Below are 17,983 nucleotides of genomic sequence, written 5' to 3' on the forward strand. Positions count from 1 at the left end.
ATATTGTAATGGGGAAATCCATGATGAGATTCTGTAAGCGGGAGCTTCAAAGGTGAAGGAGGCTAGAGTAGGGTAGTACCAAAAAGGAGTACCTAACATTAAAACTAAATTTAATCCTATTTAAATATTTGGAAATAGCAGATTTAATATCTCTTGCTGTCTCCCTGTGTGTGCATATGTTGTGATCTCAGGCCAGTGCTTGCTTACACTTAAGAATCCTTTGCTCACAGGTATCTTTCTGCACATGAAGAGGTACGATTTTAGTATGTGCAAATGTGATTTTTGAAGATACAGCTATCACAGTCAAATCCTTGATAAATGTTTTTTGAAGGTGGGTCCTTTTTTTTTTTTCTGTGATAATCTTAAGAAAATTAGAGAGGGATAACTTAGTTTAGCTTTCAGTTATGACGTTCAAAAATATTGTGTCTACAGTGGATGTTTAAGGCCCCTTAGTGCCACCCCATCACTGAGGTTCATTACTGGAATCTGAACATGGCAAACAGAAAATCAAATTGCACATTCTGTCCTATTTTTCTGTTTTATCTTATGCACCTTTATGTTATGGTGATCCCAATACACAAAGGGTAACTTTGATTGTTGTCGTGTTTGGGATTTTGTTTTACTGCGTTCTCAACAGTATTAGAAGCATCACCTGTTTTCTTTCAGTATGTTCAAATGCTAAGTCTGATAAAATATGGATTCTTTTTAAAGCTTTAATTTTGAAGACAGAGTTGATTTTCTAGACCAGAAAATAAGTGGTTATGCTGTCTTTTCCATGACTGCCTTCTGTAACATTTCCAGGTTTGTGTCACTTAAATGTTTTTAAAATTTGAAGAGAAAGCAAACTGATTTTCTTTCAGCACCCTGCTTTTTGTAGAAATATTGTTCAGCTGTTTAAACTACTGTGAAAAAGCCATGATTTCAAAGGTGGAAGATACCCCACCTGGGGTATCACTGGGAGTAGGGAGAACCATGTCGGTTAATCATTTCTGTTTCCTCACAGGAAAACCTTCTGGAGCTGAGGCGTAGCCAGAGGACTTCAGTGCACACAGAGGCTTAGGCAGCAATGCCATAGAATCTGTGTAAACTTTTGGTCCAGTATCTCCTGGCAGTACAAGTCATAGTTGTACCCAGATTAAACACACAAATACAGACCACAGGCCACCATTAGCACTCCAGGGTTTTGCTGCCTAACATTTGGTCTGGACACAAGTAACTCCTTTAGAAAACCTACTATTCATTTGTGATTTAGTGCCCAGGATTGTTTCTTACTCAGGTATATGTGATTAAAAGAGAAAAACCTTCACTGTCTAACTAATTGGTATAAAGGGTAGTTCTTTGCAGATATTAGTGGAATTTTGGAAAAGGAGAGGGAACAATAAGGACACCTTTAGTTTTCCATTAAGAAACCATGTAGTGATATTCAGTGGGGAATGCACGGCAGATCCTACCAGCAATGAAAATAAGAAAAAGCCCCTTTAAGAACAAGAAAAAATAATAGTGTCATGTGTGTACCAAGACACATTTTATCACAACTCTGTCAATACCACCTTTGATATGATTAGAGAAGGCTAATTTGCATATGCTGATAATGTCATGTAAACGAGCCTTTACATTATTACGACTCATTATGAATCTCTTCCCTAACGTGCAAGTGAAGTGGAGGTTATGCAGGCTTCAAGGCTGTTTTTCCTGTAACGGTTTGGCATGGATATTAAAGGGAAGAAGTGACATCAAAAAAGCAGCACGTGAAAAATGCAAATATCTGGGGGAAATAGCAACGTATGAATCCCTGTGACAGCTGAGTTAGCCCAGACCGTGCAAGCAGGCAGTTCACCAGGATGTATGAGAAATAGTGAGGGCAGTGTTTTTTGCAGGCTGGTGATGGCAGGTTCAACACATCTGGTGTTCCTGTTGATGTCAGTATTTTTCAGCCTGAGGGAAAATGCAGCTTGATGCAAACTGCATTACGGTTGAGGCACTCAAATGGGAAGCGTTTTTATAATCAGTCTATTTCATGGAATGAAAGGAGAAGACCCACTGTGACATGCTGGGGTATATGTTGTTAATTGCTCGTCATAACAATTCTCTTTCTTCAGTTAGATCTCTCTTTTCCCTTACCTCCTCTCCCTGTGAAATGATCTTGTCAATATGGAGAAAGCAACCCTGAGGAATCTGTAATTCAATGAAAAATTGCTGTTGCCATAGCATAGAGTCCTGATTTTATATTGAAAAAATTTCTTAGTCTTCATTTGCATTCCCTGGCTCTCTAAACAGCTGTATCAACTGTTAGGATTCAAACAATTAAAAATGCTTTATTATTAAGAAGAAATTAAAAGAAGTAATCAGCTTAACACAATTCTAGCTCAAAACAACAACAACCACAACAAAAAACCCTTTCCCAACATCTCATGGGAAAAGCATATTTGTATGCTGTTAACATCCCAAATTGGCTTAAGTTAGAATATAACAAGGCAAGATTAAACCAAAGGGAAGACAGTGGAAAAAGAGCTAATGTTTTCTTTTCACTGTGAACAATGTGAATTTTCATCAGTTTTTGTTGTTAACATGTCATACAAAAATATTCCACTGAAGCCTACTATGCAGGCTGTTAAAATCTCCTAAGTGAGACTCCCTAATATAAATTTCTTGGCATCTATTGAATTCCCCTGTTTATTTGACTGAAATGTTTGTACAAGGCTTGTTCTTGTTCCATCTTTGGTGTTTGAACTAGAGATAATTTTCCCCCTCCTTTTTTTTTTTTTTTTTTTAATTTTAATTCCTTGGTTTTGTGGGTGGATGTAATAAAGTTTCATAATCCTGATGGACTGATAGTAACTAGGATGAACTTAACACAAGAAGAGGCAGATGGTACCTACGCCTCCTTTGCTAGTTCTGTCAGGACACCTCTTGCCATTGTTCAGCAGCCTCCATTGTTCCCCTCTTCAATGTCTGCAGGATATATGCCACAAACTTCATTGCAGCTCACCAGATGATTTCATGGCACATGGGGTGGCAATCTGTCATACAGCCACAGAGAGCATTGGCCAGCTTTCATGCCCCAGGTTAAAATGCCTAAGACCGTGAAAGTTTGGATCCTAACTCCACCTGCTCCTTTAAAAATCCTGAGCCAAACTTCAGGGAAGTACAGCTCAGAAACAAGAATTTGGGCTTCCATTTTATTGGGCTTCTTTTGTTAGAGATTTTAGCTCAGAGTACCAGAGAAAGACAAGTGATCCAGACCTTTCTGGGGTGCTCAACTTCAAAGCTTAAGCTCATGGAGACTTCCTGAACTACCTTGGGTGCTTTCTTTGATGTCCTCTCTCCCTGCTCTTCAGTTTGGTAGTAATACTTTTGTCTTCTCTTCCTTCTTCCCTTCCCTTTCCAGAATATTCATTTCACCGTATATTTGACCCTAGATCATTTTAACATCTGTGGTTAAAGTGTACCTATAAAAGAAAGTCCACATACCAGGTTGGGCACCAAGCACTTCCAGGCACTCCTAAAGTTCAAGAGAAGACAGTCATGCCTGTGATCTGTGGCCTGGGCTAGTCTCAAATGAAAACACTGACCTTGGTTTGATGATTTCACTCCTGTGTGGGTAAACATCCAAACCCTCATTTTGAAAACGAAGGTCATTTTTCTCAGGAGGCTTTTCATCCTTAGCATGTGATGTACCACATAGTGTCCATGTACAGAGGTTAACATAGAAGTCCTAACAGTTTTTCAGCTTGCTGAGTTATATGCCTCTGACTCAGTCCCACTGGAAAAAGCAGAGCCAAAGCAGCTTTCAAGGAAAGATGCCACTGTTATTGTTCTCTAATTCTCTTATCGATATACAGGATGTTGTTCCCATCTGTCACCTTCTGCCATGGAACTAAGAATGAACTATGCTTATTACAGTGTGATTACCGTTTGTAAGGTGGGTGGCCCATGGCTGTATCTCCAAAGCACTATTAAACCCTTGAATTGGAGTGCAGCTGGGCTAAAATGCTTAGCTTGTTCAGAGGCCAAGTGAGCTTACTTGCAAGGCAACGATGGTCCAAGAATAGTTTATTTTTTTCTGACTTCCCATTCAGATTCCTCAGTTTGCCGCCAAAGGTGATAGGCCAGCTGATACACAGACAAATTTTAATCAGTTACTTAAGGGATGGCTTCATGGTACAAAGTCTCTTTCCCAGTGCTGGATGTCTACTCAGGAAGGTATGTCTGCATGCTTGAAATAATATTATTTTTCTAGCCCACAGCAGTCTTGAAAGCTGAGGTTGTTTGTCTGATGGTATGGATATTACATGCTTTTTTTCTAGCTTGCTGCACCTCATTTGGGGCAGAGGAAGGAAAAGATGCGGTGAAAGTCTTTTCATCTCTAATGTTTGATGTATAGTTTTGTTATTCTAACCTCCTGCATCCATCTTCAGGGTAGTGAAAGGATGGAAAATAACTGTAGAGAAGTAGTTTAATAAGCTTTGCTGTATGAAGTCCATCTCTGAATTTCAAAGTTCATGTGTGCATTCCTTTAGTTTCCAAAAATATATTAATACTTCTGCTTCGTGTTCCTAATGATTGAGTCACTAGAGATTGATGAATGAATTCCTAATGACTGATGTGGACAAAAATAAAAAATCCCATCACTTGCCCTGAGATTCTGAGTTTTGTTTCTGTATAGAACATATCCCAAGCTTTTAACTCACCTTGCAAATCCATTTGTAACTTCTTGGGAACCCCAGTACACAATGATAGCTGACACTTACTATTTTGGCACACTTGGCATCATGCTGTGGTCAAAATGGATTCAGCATCATACATTTAAGAAAAATACTTTTACTCTTTACAGTTTTAAATCAGAGGTAGTTAAATAAAAATTTTATTTGGGCCTAGAGAGTTACTGTCAGAATATTTGATGAACTTTCAAGACATGGATGATGCTTAATAAAGAATTTTCTCAATTTTTTGCTCTTAAAAGAAATTTCTTCAGTGAGCATGCTCATGCTTAAATGGTGAAGTATACATAATACTCAAGGCAGGGTCCAAAGGCTGCCCAGTAATGGATGTACACTCTGGCTTTCACTTAGGGTCATTGATTGGTCTAATGGAAACATAAATTATTTCTGGATTAGCATATATAAACAGCTCCAACTAGTAAGTAAACGTATTCATGTATCAGATATATCTTTTATAGACATATATCAGAGAAAGCATGAGCTTGGATTTTTGGTGCTTGTTGGAGAAATGAGACTTCCCTAGAGAATCAGTTCCTTGGTGAAAGAAGTCTTTTTGTAGAAGGCATTTAAGTGGGATTATTGCTGTCTTTTGTTACGCTGATGAAATCCTCCCAGGAATTAGGTGACAATTTTCATCAGTAAGAGCACCCAAGTTGCATCTAAGAGCTAAACTGACTTTTGATCTCTCAGAATTATCTTCTGAGAGCCCTTATTGTTTGTCTCGGCAAAACCAGATTTACCTTTGTGTTCTGCCTCCAAAGTCCTTCCTACCTTTTGCCATATGAGTAAATAAAATTATTTTAGGTAGGTAAACATCACCCTTTCATAAGAACAGAAAAGCAGAGTGGTATGAGTGTCTGACCATCCTTTTAATCTTTCTTTTTTTTTTTTCCATTTCTCAGTGAAGCAAACAAAACCATGTGAATCTCAAATGCTCCTGGGACTGGAGAAGAGGGAGAGTCTGTTGCTTCTTTTTTGGATCAGGGAGTAGTGCCCAGAGACACTGAACAGAAAGAGGCTCCCATGGTGTACAAAAACTGCACAGACATGTGAAAGAAGCCGTCTGATATTTTAACATTACTCTAAGAAATATGTTTATATACTTGGTAAGTCTATAGTATGTTGCTGCAAAATTGCTGCTCGTGTCCCAGTAGACTTCCAGGACATATGTTAGTACATTCGCGCATCTCCTGTGCATGTTGCTCAACCTCTGAGCTGCTGGCTTATTAAGGAGAGAAATACGAGGGTGAGTTTATATTTGTTTGGGAAGTTGACATCAATGTGTCTTTTACCTGTTTGTCTGGTACCAGCTCTTGCTGACGGTGTTCTGCAAGGGAATTTCCTTAGGAACAAAGTTTTTTATTGGACTAGTGCTTCTCTGAAATACATGTAGATGAAAATAATAATTGTAATGTCAGACAGGAAAAAATAACCTTAAGAGCTCCAGCATGCCTCCATAAATATTATCAGATGTTGTATATTACAGGGAATAATATAAAAATATAGTAATATTTATATTGAAACATTTTCATTTATCAGTTATTTACAAAGCCAGAATTATATTTGAGCAAAAGGCATACAATATCAATTTTATATCTGTATATACCTTTTATATGGCAGCACCAAATTTCATAGCTGTTTAATGCAGAAATGTGATAATCAGGGGATTAAATATTTAAATAATGAAAAGCTGTTGATAGCATGGCAAGCAATGTTCAGACATGACGTGAAGAACTTCAGAAAATCTGCAGGAAATATATAATTACATAATTTGTTAAGCTTTTGTATTTTGCATTGATGATTCATCATCTTGTGTATATATATGTTTGCAAACGAAATCAGATGTTCATCATTTGATGCTTCATTTGCTAATTATAATGTGGGATCCAATAGAGTGATAAGCCTCTACAGTGAACAGAGGCTCACTGTAGCTCAAGCGTGAGCTTTTTCTGAGTTTGAGTCTCACTTCTAGGTGGACATGATCCCATTTCTCTTTATTTGCTCTCCAGAATTTTTATTTCAGTTCCAGCTTTCAGCCCAGCAGTCATTGTTAATTCGTGTAGCCTTGATCTGAAACTTAATCCATTAGGAATGTCAAGCTCTACCATAGCTGTTAAGCCACAGTCTATATTAGTGAGATATTGAGAGTCACTGTTGGAAAGGATCTCCTGTTTCAGATTTTGGCTGATAGGTATAGGCAATAAGGAGAGAAATCTCCCTCTCACTTTCTGTCTCTGCTCATAGATTAGCTTCTTTCAAAACAATCTACTCCTTCGGACGGCCTGTGCCTTTTTCTGTGTACTTCCTCTGAGGGACTGTTCTGTCTGCCATCCATAATGATCTGCTCCAGTCCCCAAATTTAGAGAGGTCAGCAAACAAGATTGTGGATTACTCTTTTAACAGGGATGCAAAGAAAAGGAAATACTCTTTTTTTCTTTTCTTTTCTTTCTTTCTTTTTTCTTTTTTTTTTTCATTTTCTTACCCCCTTGAAAAGTCCATTTAAAATTATGTTTGCAATGTGGAAGTGCTACACTTCTTTTCTTCTTTCTCCAAGTTATTTCCTGACTAACCTTTTCATGTAACAAACCTGAAGATTTTTCTTCTTGTTGTTTTCAGTACAAAGGCAGACATACACCTAGTTTAGGTCCTCAGGAGACCTCTGACCAGTATTTGTTTGAAGATGTCTCTGCCTAGGATAATATTACAATTAGAATCAAAGAAAGCAGGAAAAAAAAATAAATTAAGGGTTTCTTTCTGAAACAAAATGAGGGGAACTTTTTATTTCCCTGGCCTAAAGAACTTTTGGAAGAGCTACCCAAGATAGGACCTGGCAAATAATATTATGCCCTTTGCCAAATAATGGGTAGAGATCTAGCAAATCTAGTTATTAAATGAGCTGAGCAAGAAGAGCCTGTTTGAGGCTGCTGCTTAGAAATACTAGCAGTACACTCAGCAGAGGACAAAAGATGTAGAGATTATGAACTGCATTTGCTGAGGCTATGTGTCAACTAAGTATGATCAGAGTCAACAGTGGCTGGAGCATTGCGGGAGAAGCAGGAGAGGGAAGATGAGTGTTGTTGAGGCTCATGCACTGCTGTTGGTGTTCGACCTACTCTTTCTGTTGTTGCCTTGCTTGCTTTTTATCTGATGAATAAAATATGTAGTACTGTCTAGAAACACAGACAAAAGAGAGTTCAACTACCTGCATAACTGCTATGGGATGCAGTTGCCATATGAGAACTATAATCTCAAAATTAAAATGGTAACTGTTGGGACTAGCAGTAATGCTTTACAGTAATAGGCCATGTATGTGGTGGTTGACAGAAGTATAAAGACTTTATTCCTAGGCAGATTCAGGGAATGGCATTTAAACTGTCCAGAGAGTCTGGTCTGTAGCTGAGCTGAACTGGCACCAGTTGCTAGAGCAGATTGCATAAGTGACCCAAAAGGGATGGCAGAGAATAGCTTTCCAACTCCCAAGAGCAGAGGGATCCTATTCAGGGAAGCTGTCTCAGCTGTCAGGGTAGTTCTTTCATCTCAGTGGACTGCAAAATATCTGTTTTTCCCTTTGCAACCAAAGGCAAAATCTGGCATTTGAAAGACTATTTTAAAAAGTGGAAGAACTTTAGGCTTCTGAGGGTTTAATCTTCCAAAATTTAAAAAAAAAAAAAAAAAAGGCTTAAAAAAAGTTATTCTGCAATTGCATTCTGCAATGAAACATTGTACAATTTCTGTCTCACATCCTTCTAAAAGGTGAGCGTTGACAATACGGAAGATAATTCACTTGCTATTTTAAAGACAGGGAAGATGCAACTTGATTTATTTCTGTAACTGTATGCTCGCTCGCTCTCCCTCTCTCTCTCTGCTTCAGTAATGAGGAGGAAGTGCTGCTTCTTCATACTGAAATCCTGTATAGGTGCAGTGGATAAGAGTCTTTCTGGGAGTGGTGTGACTGGGCTTTTCTAGGTGAGTGTTCACCATCTTCTCTACCAGGTCTTTCCAGAAGTAGGTCCATTTTGAGGCAGTGTGCTTAGCGAAGGGGGTGAGCCCTGACTGACTGAACTGTACTGTGGCTTGAAGAAAGCAGAGGGAGGGAAGCAGTTTGTATTCTGTAGGGTTTCTGGGTCAGTAGACCAAAGACAGGTCTTCTGTATCTTTTTACAGCCTGTCTTGGCTTCCTTTTCTTGCCTGGTGAAGGAGGGCCTCCATGTGCTTGAGGCTTGACTCCGAGCTCAAAGGCTGGATTTGCAAATGGCTTTCAGATATTAGCCAAAAATGTTAGTCTGTGCATGTGTACAGGGAGGTGTGGGGGAGGCAGCGTTGCTCCCTTGTGCAGTCACACAGAACAAGTCACAATCTGGCGTGCTTTTGGTTATTAATAGCTAGAATATGGAAGTAGGGCAAATATCCATCCTGATTTATCCTAACCTGAATAATCCATATATTCTTCAGGCCATAAAATAGTGATTCTGTCTCTTGCTGTCACATTCCTGAATTTTAGGAAGAGATATCTGTGACCATTTTGTGTCACGATGATCAATGTCACATTAAAGAGAGAAGCCTGCAGGCAGGCGTGTGGGCTGTGTGAGTGCTGCCTGATTAGGGAGAAGCTGGGGTGGTGATCCTGCTCCCTGTCACTCCACGCTGACAGAGACAACTAGACAAAAGACCCTGAGGGAGAGGTCACCCTGGCCTGAAGCTGCTCTGCTGAGGAGGGGGGGTAGAGAAAGACACGGAGATGCAGGCCACAGGAGGAGGAGAGGAGTCAAAGAGCCATGAAGCAACACGGAAGGAGTCAGGAGGCATTTGATTCAGGAGCAGGGAGGGGGAGAAAAAGAGGCAGAGATGTGCAGAAACGCGTATCCATACAGTTAACCATTCCTAGGCAGGAAGCATCAGTGTTCTGCAGGAGCACACACTGATACAGGAATATCGGGCTGCTGAGAGTCCAGGAATTAAAATGGAGTGATGAGACTAAGGAAAGGCTCCATAGCAATTCTGGAAGCCAAGCTTTTTTCTTGTTTTTGTTTCTAAAAATCATGAATACATTGAATCTCATATTTTTATTCCCTTCCCAGCTTGCAACATGGTGTTTTTCACACCTATTTTTGAAATCACAGTAACTTTCTTGACCAAATGTGCAGATTTGCCATTGTGGCCTACTTACATTCCTAGTGTATGAAGAGAAAGAAACAAAAGGCATTAGCTGTGTTAAATCCGGCAGAGAGATGCCTGGAAAATAAATCAGAAGTCCTCATTTGGTCAGGTTTCCCGCTGACTTCCACACAAACTGGCATGATTCTGGAGTGAAGCATGTGAGCTTGAAGAATAGGGTGCACAATTGCATCCTGTTATTCTTCTGAGTGTTATTCTGGTAACAATTTTCTTTTTCTGGATAGGCACACAAAAAAGCAATAAATATTATTGCTGATTGCATTTAGAAACTGCAGGCCTGTTTACTGGGAGTAAAATGAGTATATAGGGAAACAAATCCTTGCCCAGAAGTATTTAAAACCTAATATTAAATCAAGACACAATGCAAGAAACAAGAGTAGGATGAAATGAAGATGACTCTGCTAACAGACTGCTTTTATTTAAGACAGCTAATTAATAATTTGACAGATTCAAATCATCTAGCATTTTGCATGCATTGTGATATGTTTCTGTTCTGCTTTGATGTAGGTAAGTAAATAAAAGGATGGTTTCTACTGAGCTAATTTCTGGAGTTGTGATGTTAGAATTATTCTCAGGACAGATTACTCTGTTTGTAAATATTGTGTTTTTAGTGTGTCAGTACTTTTTTGTGTCAGCATGAAACCTCACAGATAGCCCTCCAGGCTAGAGTGAAGTACCCACGGATACTACATTCCTCCTCCTTGTGCCTCCCTTCCAGAACCACAGCAGGTGAGGAAGCACCCCAGGGTCCCAGGCTCTTCCCTTCAGATTTTGTACCCTTACACACCCGAACATGAACCTCCGCCCTCTTGCAGAAAGCTCTCAGCCAAAATGAGTGCAACACTGCAAGACCAACAAACATCTCCTAACACTAACCATCACCTCGGTGCCTCTGCAGAAGGGCTGAGGTGGCTTCCCCACGTTGCAAGAGAGCCAAAGTTGAGCAGGCAGGCTGCTGATGGGCACTGCGACAGCACATGGGCAGCTCCAGCCCTCTTTCTGCCTCCAAACCCCTGTCCAGGAGCAGAGGGCAGCAATTGCAGTGCTCCCTTTCCTCTCACAGCTGGAGAGACCACAGGGCCCCGGGTCCTGACCCAGCCGGGGAAGCTGAGATTCCCACAAGTGGAAGAGAAGGAGCATGTTGGGATTTTCCTGTTTGCTTTTGAAATGCTGATGCTGGCTATCTGGGCGTCTGTGTGTGTGTCTGATGGGAAGCGTGCACCAGAACTGAGGGCTCTGTGGCTTGGGTTTGTGGTGTTTGTGAGCCGAGTTTGTCAGTGGTAAGTTATTCTTGTCAGAGCTCCAAGTAAACAGTAGACAGATACTTACCCCTTTGAGCTGTTACAGTTTGCCAAAAAAACTATGTCTGAACTTTGAAATTTGTCCTTTTATCTTCTGCCTTCCTGACCCTGCCTCTGCCGACAGCAGGGCCCTCTTGTCAGGGGAGTGTCCTCCAGGCACAGTGTATGGAAATGGAGGAGGGGAGATTTCACCTCCAGAAATCCAGTTTTGCGAGACGAGGATGCCTGGGTTTGTCAGATGGATGGCAGCAGGCAGCTCCGTGCAGTGAGGACTTGTCTGCGAGACTCTCGGTGGGACTGAGGATCATTTCTCCGGAGAGAGGGGGGCAGGGCAGGAACTACACAGAGTAACAGCAGCGTGGCTGATGGGTGATGGCTCATTAAGCTGTCGGGGCTCTATGGTAACAGGGTGTATGGCATCCACATCTCAAGCAAACACGCAGGCTTTGATCAAGTTTGCTCTTATTACTATACTAGTGGAGTTCAGCCCAGCCTGGGCTCCTCTGGAGCAGGAGACTTTGGAGCTTGCAGGGTAAGCCCTGTTTCTGCCTCTACAGGGACATTTTCAGCAGGTTTCTTGTCGCTGCGCCCAGCCCCTACCCAGGGCTAAAACAGAGGGTCAGCCTCAACAACCTCTGCAGCTATGCGCAGGCAGCAGCCTGGCCTTTATGTCACCTTTTATACCAAGACCGCCTTCATGAGATTCTTAGAGGCCCTACTCAAAAGTTTTATGCATCTCACTATTCAGTGAGGCCTATGTGGTCTGTAGAAGGAACAGTCTGAACAACTTCTGATGAGCTATTTTTGGATGATCCATACATGTCTTATGTATGTCTGTTTACGACTGGAATAAAAGATAACAAACCCTACAGTATCACACTTGTTTTCCTCTTTAAGGTATTTAGAGGGACAAGAAATAAATCGCATGAATCTATAAGTCTGAATCCTGGGATAAGGAACATTAGCCACACTCAGTGCATATCACCTCTGTGCTTTGTAAAATGAACAACTCAAGAAATAGTACTTTAAGCCATTTTTTTACCATCTGCTTGAGGTGCTGCAATAAAGGTATTTATTAATGGCAAAATGCAGTTTTTCAGTATTGGTCTTTGGAAGGGGAGGGGACTTCTGGCCTTTAGGCATCTCATTTTCTTTGGGGAAGGGATGATCCAGCTCTTCCATTGACTCTATACATTTTGGATAATGTCCAATCAGACCTCCTGCAGCTTCTGTCTGCATGTTTGAACAGTTAGATCATCTTTGGCAGCTAGTAATATGCTTTTGATTTTTTTTATACCAAAGTGAATATTGATGTTCAGCAGGTTATCAAAACATGAGCATCCATTACTGCAAAGAAACCATTGCTGTTTACATTTCAGAGCACAGTCTTGAATTTCTTCTCATCTTGAGGAACAGCACAGGAACTGATGCAGGGCGATGGATGTTCAAATACATCCTTACAGTGAGCAGGTCTGTAAATACAGCTGTTTTAGGAAAGAATCTTTGTGAAGAATCGGTTTCACACTGGCTGCCCAAATGTTGCAAGGAGTTTCACCTTTTATATTCCATGCAGGTCATATCCTTAATAAAAGCACAGTTTTTCCTGCAACCTCTAAAGCTTAAAACGTCTTAACTAAACACACACTTTCCCTTCTTCCTGCAACCCCGTCTGCCCAGGTGTGTGAGGTTTCTTTGTCACTGAGGTCTTCTACTCATGGAGAAATTCTTACTGTCTCCAGGTTAGCCTTCAGTCCTGGTGCTGTCCATCTCCTGCCATTGTCATTTTTCTTTAAAAGGTGACCATGTGAGGAAGCTGGCTGACAGTGAGCTGTGAAAACTGTTAAGGGAGCTGCAGTTGTAGGCCTTAGAGTAGCTCATCAAAGTGGGACTCAACCAGCCTAAAGGGTATGATGAACTGAACACATCCCAGTTCCCTGTCATAACATATACTGTGTACCATAGTGACAAGCATTTGTTTTTAGCATAGGTAATCACTGATATGTTCTTTTAAGTGAGATTCATAGATGCTGATTACATTTACTGCATAAATTACTTCATTATTAAAATCAGGTCATTTGAGCCCCAAAACCATTAGCATGCAAACTATTAGCATAATTTCATAAGCTAATAAATCAAGCACAGGAAAAGAATTAAGCAGTTCCTAGTGATAAGTGTTTCTTCAGAGATTAAGAAACACAATTTTCTTATGCATATATTAACATTTTAAAAGTGAATTCATGCAAAAGCAATTTTTCTGCATATATAAAACTTATGTTTAATAATCTTTATACTCAGCCTCCAGAGCTGTTTCAAAATTAATGTTTTTTTTTCAAATCACTGTACAGTAATTTGACGTTGAACCAGCTAGCCTGTTTTGATATACTCTACCTGTAAAATTCTTTATGCCTTTATTAAACAGTCAAAGCTAAGAAATAAAACAAGCCAAGATATGATTTAGAAGAAAAATATCTTGGGTTCATCTTAGATAATGAAATGTTCATCCAAGGTAAATTTTGTACTCTTAATCTTAAGCAGTACCAATGAAATTGTAATTATCTCCATAATTGCAATCTAGAACTGCAGTTGTCGTCTTATTAAAATGGTGCATTAAAATTGATTTAATTCCCGTTTCTTATGTAATAGAATGTAATATTGGCCAGAATAACACAGGGATGGGCTCTTCTATTCACTTCACTGACTAGATTTAAAATAATACAGTAACACAACTGTAATTATTTGGATGCTCAAAAGTTGCATGGAAACAATGCAAATTCCAATGTAAATGAAACTAATAATCAGCAGATGACACTACGCAGGAATTTTCTTATGCTATGAGGTGTCGATGATTTATTGATGTTTAGTTTGTTTTGTTTTCCAGCTCCTAACCTACTGTTTTGGTTTGTTTAGCATATATATGTGAGTATGAGTATGAGGCCCCCAATGATTTGCTCCAAGGAATAAGAGAATGTAATGTTTTCAGAGTGGCGCTCACCATACTGGGGAATTTTGGGTCTCTTGGTTCATACAGCAATACCACAGCCTCTGTCTTTTCTAACCCACATGTGAAAAATAGCTTTTAGTAGTTGTTTGTGCTTGCTGCTGTTTAATGACCAGCTTGACTAAGATAACACCAAGCTGAGAACTGCCTTTTTCAGGAGGGCTGGCATGGTGCTGCCCATCTCCCTGAGCTGGTTCACCATGTGGCCAGACAAGGACCACAGCTGGCACAAGGGAGGTGGAGATGGCATGCAAGAGGGGAAGTGCAGGGACCACCCTTTTCATGGCAGCTGGTTATTTTATCAGTTTTGCTGCAATTTGAAGCCACAGCCACCACCACATCAGAAATGGTGTTGTCCCAAGTGCATTAGTAGAATCACAGAATCACAGAATCATAGAATCATAGAATGGCCTGGGTTGAAAAGGACCTTAAAGATCATCTAGTTTCAACCCCTCTGCTCTGGGCAGGGTTGCCAACCACTAGAACAGGCTGCCCAGAGCCACATCCAGCCTGGCCATGAATGCCTTCAGGGATGGGGCATCCACAACCTCTCCGGGCAACCTGTTCCAGTGCCTCACCACCCTCTGAGTGAAAAACTTCCTCCTAATATCTAACCTAAATCTCCCATCTTAGTTTAAAACCTTTCCCCCTTGTTCTATCACTGTCAACGCATGTAAACAGTGGTTTCCCCTCCTGTTTATACACTCTCTTGAAGTACAGTAGTGGTGTGCTGTGAGCAATCGAGGTAGTGAGACAGCCAGCAGACAGCCTGTGTGGAACAGGAGGCCAAAATGAGTGTATTCTGGTTGCTCTTGTTATGACAGTGTAGATCATGTGGTGGGTGAGGTGAACCTGTGGCTCAGAAGACCAAGTATTATCACCTAAACAAGGAAGCAGAAGTGTACTGTCAATGTGCAACTTTCCATGGCGGTTGTCCAAACCTTTCTTTTTCTGTGCTCCTTCCTCTCCTGTATTTCTATCAGAAAGTACACGGATGTTGTAAATCCCCCAAATTATTAGTGTGCTCTGTACTTTTCCCTAGTTTGAGGATTAAACCTCTTATTCCTCAGTTATGGCCTCTTTTACATTCTTCCTTTTAAAGCAGACACTGAGTCACTGCTGCTCCTGGCAGATCTTTAGTTTGTTAGGAGGCTGTATGTGCTATTGTATATGTATAAATCATTTGTACCTGTTGAGAATTCTCCTGGGCTATGTTTTGGGTATATCTTCAGGAGGGTTTATCAACATTCAATTCCAGGTGATAAACTCATTTTTCAATGTTTGTATAACTAATTGCACAGAGGAGATGATGCATCTAGCGTAGGGCAGGTGACAACACCCATGTGAAATGGCTTTTATGAAAATTTTCTGATCAAAATGTGAGCACAGTAGAATGGTTATGAAGTGTTTGGCAGTGTTGCTTTCTGTATTGCTGAAGCTGAATATTAAAAAGATTTGAAATCTCGTCTGGACAAATTGGCATGATTTAGGAGTTTTTATAATACAACAGTCCCATTTGAAGTCAAATGGAGGATACTGTTCAAATGCAAAACCTGACAGTGGCTTTGTTCATATGTAGTAGAATACTGTTGAAGTCAAAGGAAGATTACTCAACTGAATAAAATTTCTGGGTCAGGATCTGTATTTGCATGAATGAATATATGTAAAAACAAGAATTTGCATTTCAAGGATTCTGTGGTTATTATTTTCAGGTAACACAGATATCTTGCCTTTTACAATGCTAGATAATCTTTTTAATGTGAAACATCCTAAATGAAAGACCTCACTTAGCTAGGCAGCGTCCTGTTTTTCAGCAGTCTGTGAAAGAGGAAGGTTCCTGCAGGCAATGGCCTGCACACCTACCCTGGCTTCTGCTCTGACTGAGTCTTGGAGGAGTGTCTGCACTACCTACAGAGACTGAAGGAGACTTTTAGTGGGCAAAATGAAGGCATCTCTGCTCAGGTGAACGCTACCCAAAGAGCATAACAGAACAACATATTTGAACCACAGAATTTGCTTCACTGCTTTTTTAACTGTCATTCATACTGCCCACATTTTGTCTTTTAATGTATTTTTTTATTTTTTATTTTTATTTATTTTTTTCTGTAAACTGTGGCCCCTAGTGAAGGGGTAAATTCAGCTTGGAAGTAATTTCTACTATGAACTACTTTCTGGCATACCTTTTTCTCAAGGCTCACCGAGCAGTGGGAAAGGATATTTTAAAAAGTAGTCTTTGAATGATGCCTTATTCATTACACTAAATAGCTCATTCATTTACTAATCTGGCCACTTCTAACTACTGTTAGCACATTATACACACTTTCTGACTCATGAAGGAAGAAAATAGAGACAAGTGGACTGTGTTGTTTGTGGCTGGTGCACATCAGTGACAGCAGGATGAACAAGAGTTCAAATACCTCTCTAATGGATTCCATTAAAGCAAGAAACTGCTTTATATGAAAATGCATGTAGCGCTGCACTTTGTACACATACTTCAGATCCAGAAAGGCTGAGGTATTCTGTTGTAGATTTATCTGGTTGCTTCCTGCTCATCTCACTGCTGCTATACTACCATGTGCTTCTGTAACCCATCCCAAGAAACACACCTGTCCTGCGGCTGCTTCTCAGACACCACTAGCAGAAGGGGGACGGACTGTCATGCTGCTCCTTACTCCCTATCTTATCTTAAAGTGTATGGGAAGGACTATTCTCCTGGATCTGGGGAAAAGAGTTTAGGAATCAGCATTCCCTGTCTGGGGTATTTTCAACCATTAACAAAACTACCACCTTTCCACCCCAGAAGTCCAAAATACTTACGGAAATCCTGAGGTCTTGCAGATTTTCTTCTGGAAAAAATGACGTTGTCACCAAGATCTTTCAGGTGGCAAGAGTAGCTGCCGTTCTGTTCTTGTTTTGTTGTTGCTGTTTTTTTTTTTTCCAAGGATCTTTTTTTAAAACACAAAATGAATGCTTCATTTTCCTCCAGAACAGAAAATTCTGTGGAGGAGGAAAAGCTGTGTAAGAAGTAGTGCTATGCTGTTCCCCTAAAAAAGTCAAAAGTAAATTTGTTCTTCAGAACTAAAATTACAATTTACCTTTTTAAAGGTTATTATTCTCCTGGCTAACTAGCACATTCAGTGTTTTAATTAGAAGTAAGAAACTTTAGATGGTTGAGATAGAAATTGGACCATGCACCAGAGGTTCTTTTGGGAGAGATGGCACTCCCAAAGTCCATTGGCAACCACAAAAATCTCTGTGGCCATTTCAGTAACTTGCTTTGTTACCAAACCCACTCACTTATTAAACTAGCTAGACAGCTCATCATTGCTCCATTTCTGAACTGGGAAATATTTCTTTAAGAACAAAACAGAGGAATAGTACCTGTTGCTATAACAAAAATCTGCAAACACTAGGACATGTGAAAATGTTTGGCTGCTGATGAGCAAAGCTTTTGTGTCAAAGAAGAGTTTAAGAAAAACAGGATTTAACATAGCATTCCTGCTTTGTCATAGGTCTTGTGCTGCAAATTTTAAGTTATGATATTGAAGGTGACAGCAGAGTTTGTGTAAGTGCCTGTTTTTCTGTTGAAAATCTCTGATGTGATGTAAATCGCCTTGGTTTATCAAAATCTGTTCTTCATGCATTTTGTTAACACCATTTTCACTACTGGGAATTTATGAATGATATGCACTGTTGAAGAATAAGGCCCAGTATACAAATGGCTCACCATTTGTTGCACATCAAGCCTTGAATATCTTCTCCGTTTTCTTTTGTAACCTTAAACAGGC

At 40.1% G+C, this 17,983-nt stretch overlaps 1 long non-coding RNA gene across 5 annotated transcripts in view; it reads right to left on the minus strand.

The window, feature by feature from the left end:
* Nucleotides 1–6,059: 6,059 nt before the first annotated feature.
* LOC308188788 overlaps nt 6,060–17,983 on the minus strand; it is a 40,252-nt gene continuing 28,328 nt past the window's right edge. For 4 of the 5 annotated variants that reach the window (XR_013945760.1, XR_013945761.1, XR_013945763.1 and 1 more), the window contains one exon: nt 6,060–17,192. This is a non-coding gene — a long non-coding RNA (uncharacterized lncRNA). The remainder of the gene's footprint in view (nt 17,193–17,983) is intronic. The other variant, XR_013945762.1, reaches the window with a different exon arrangement.

Source organism: Anser brachyrhynchus (assembly GCF_964034855.1).
Source record: "Anser brachyrhynchus genome assembly, chromosome: 2".
NCBI classification, from domain to species: domain Eukaryota; kingdom Metazoa; phylum Chordata; class Aves; order Anseriformes; family Anatidae; genus Anser; species Anser brachyrhynchus.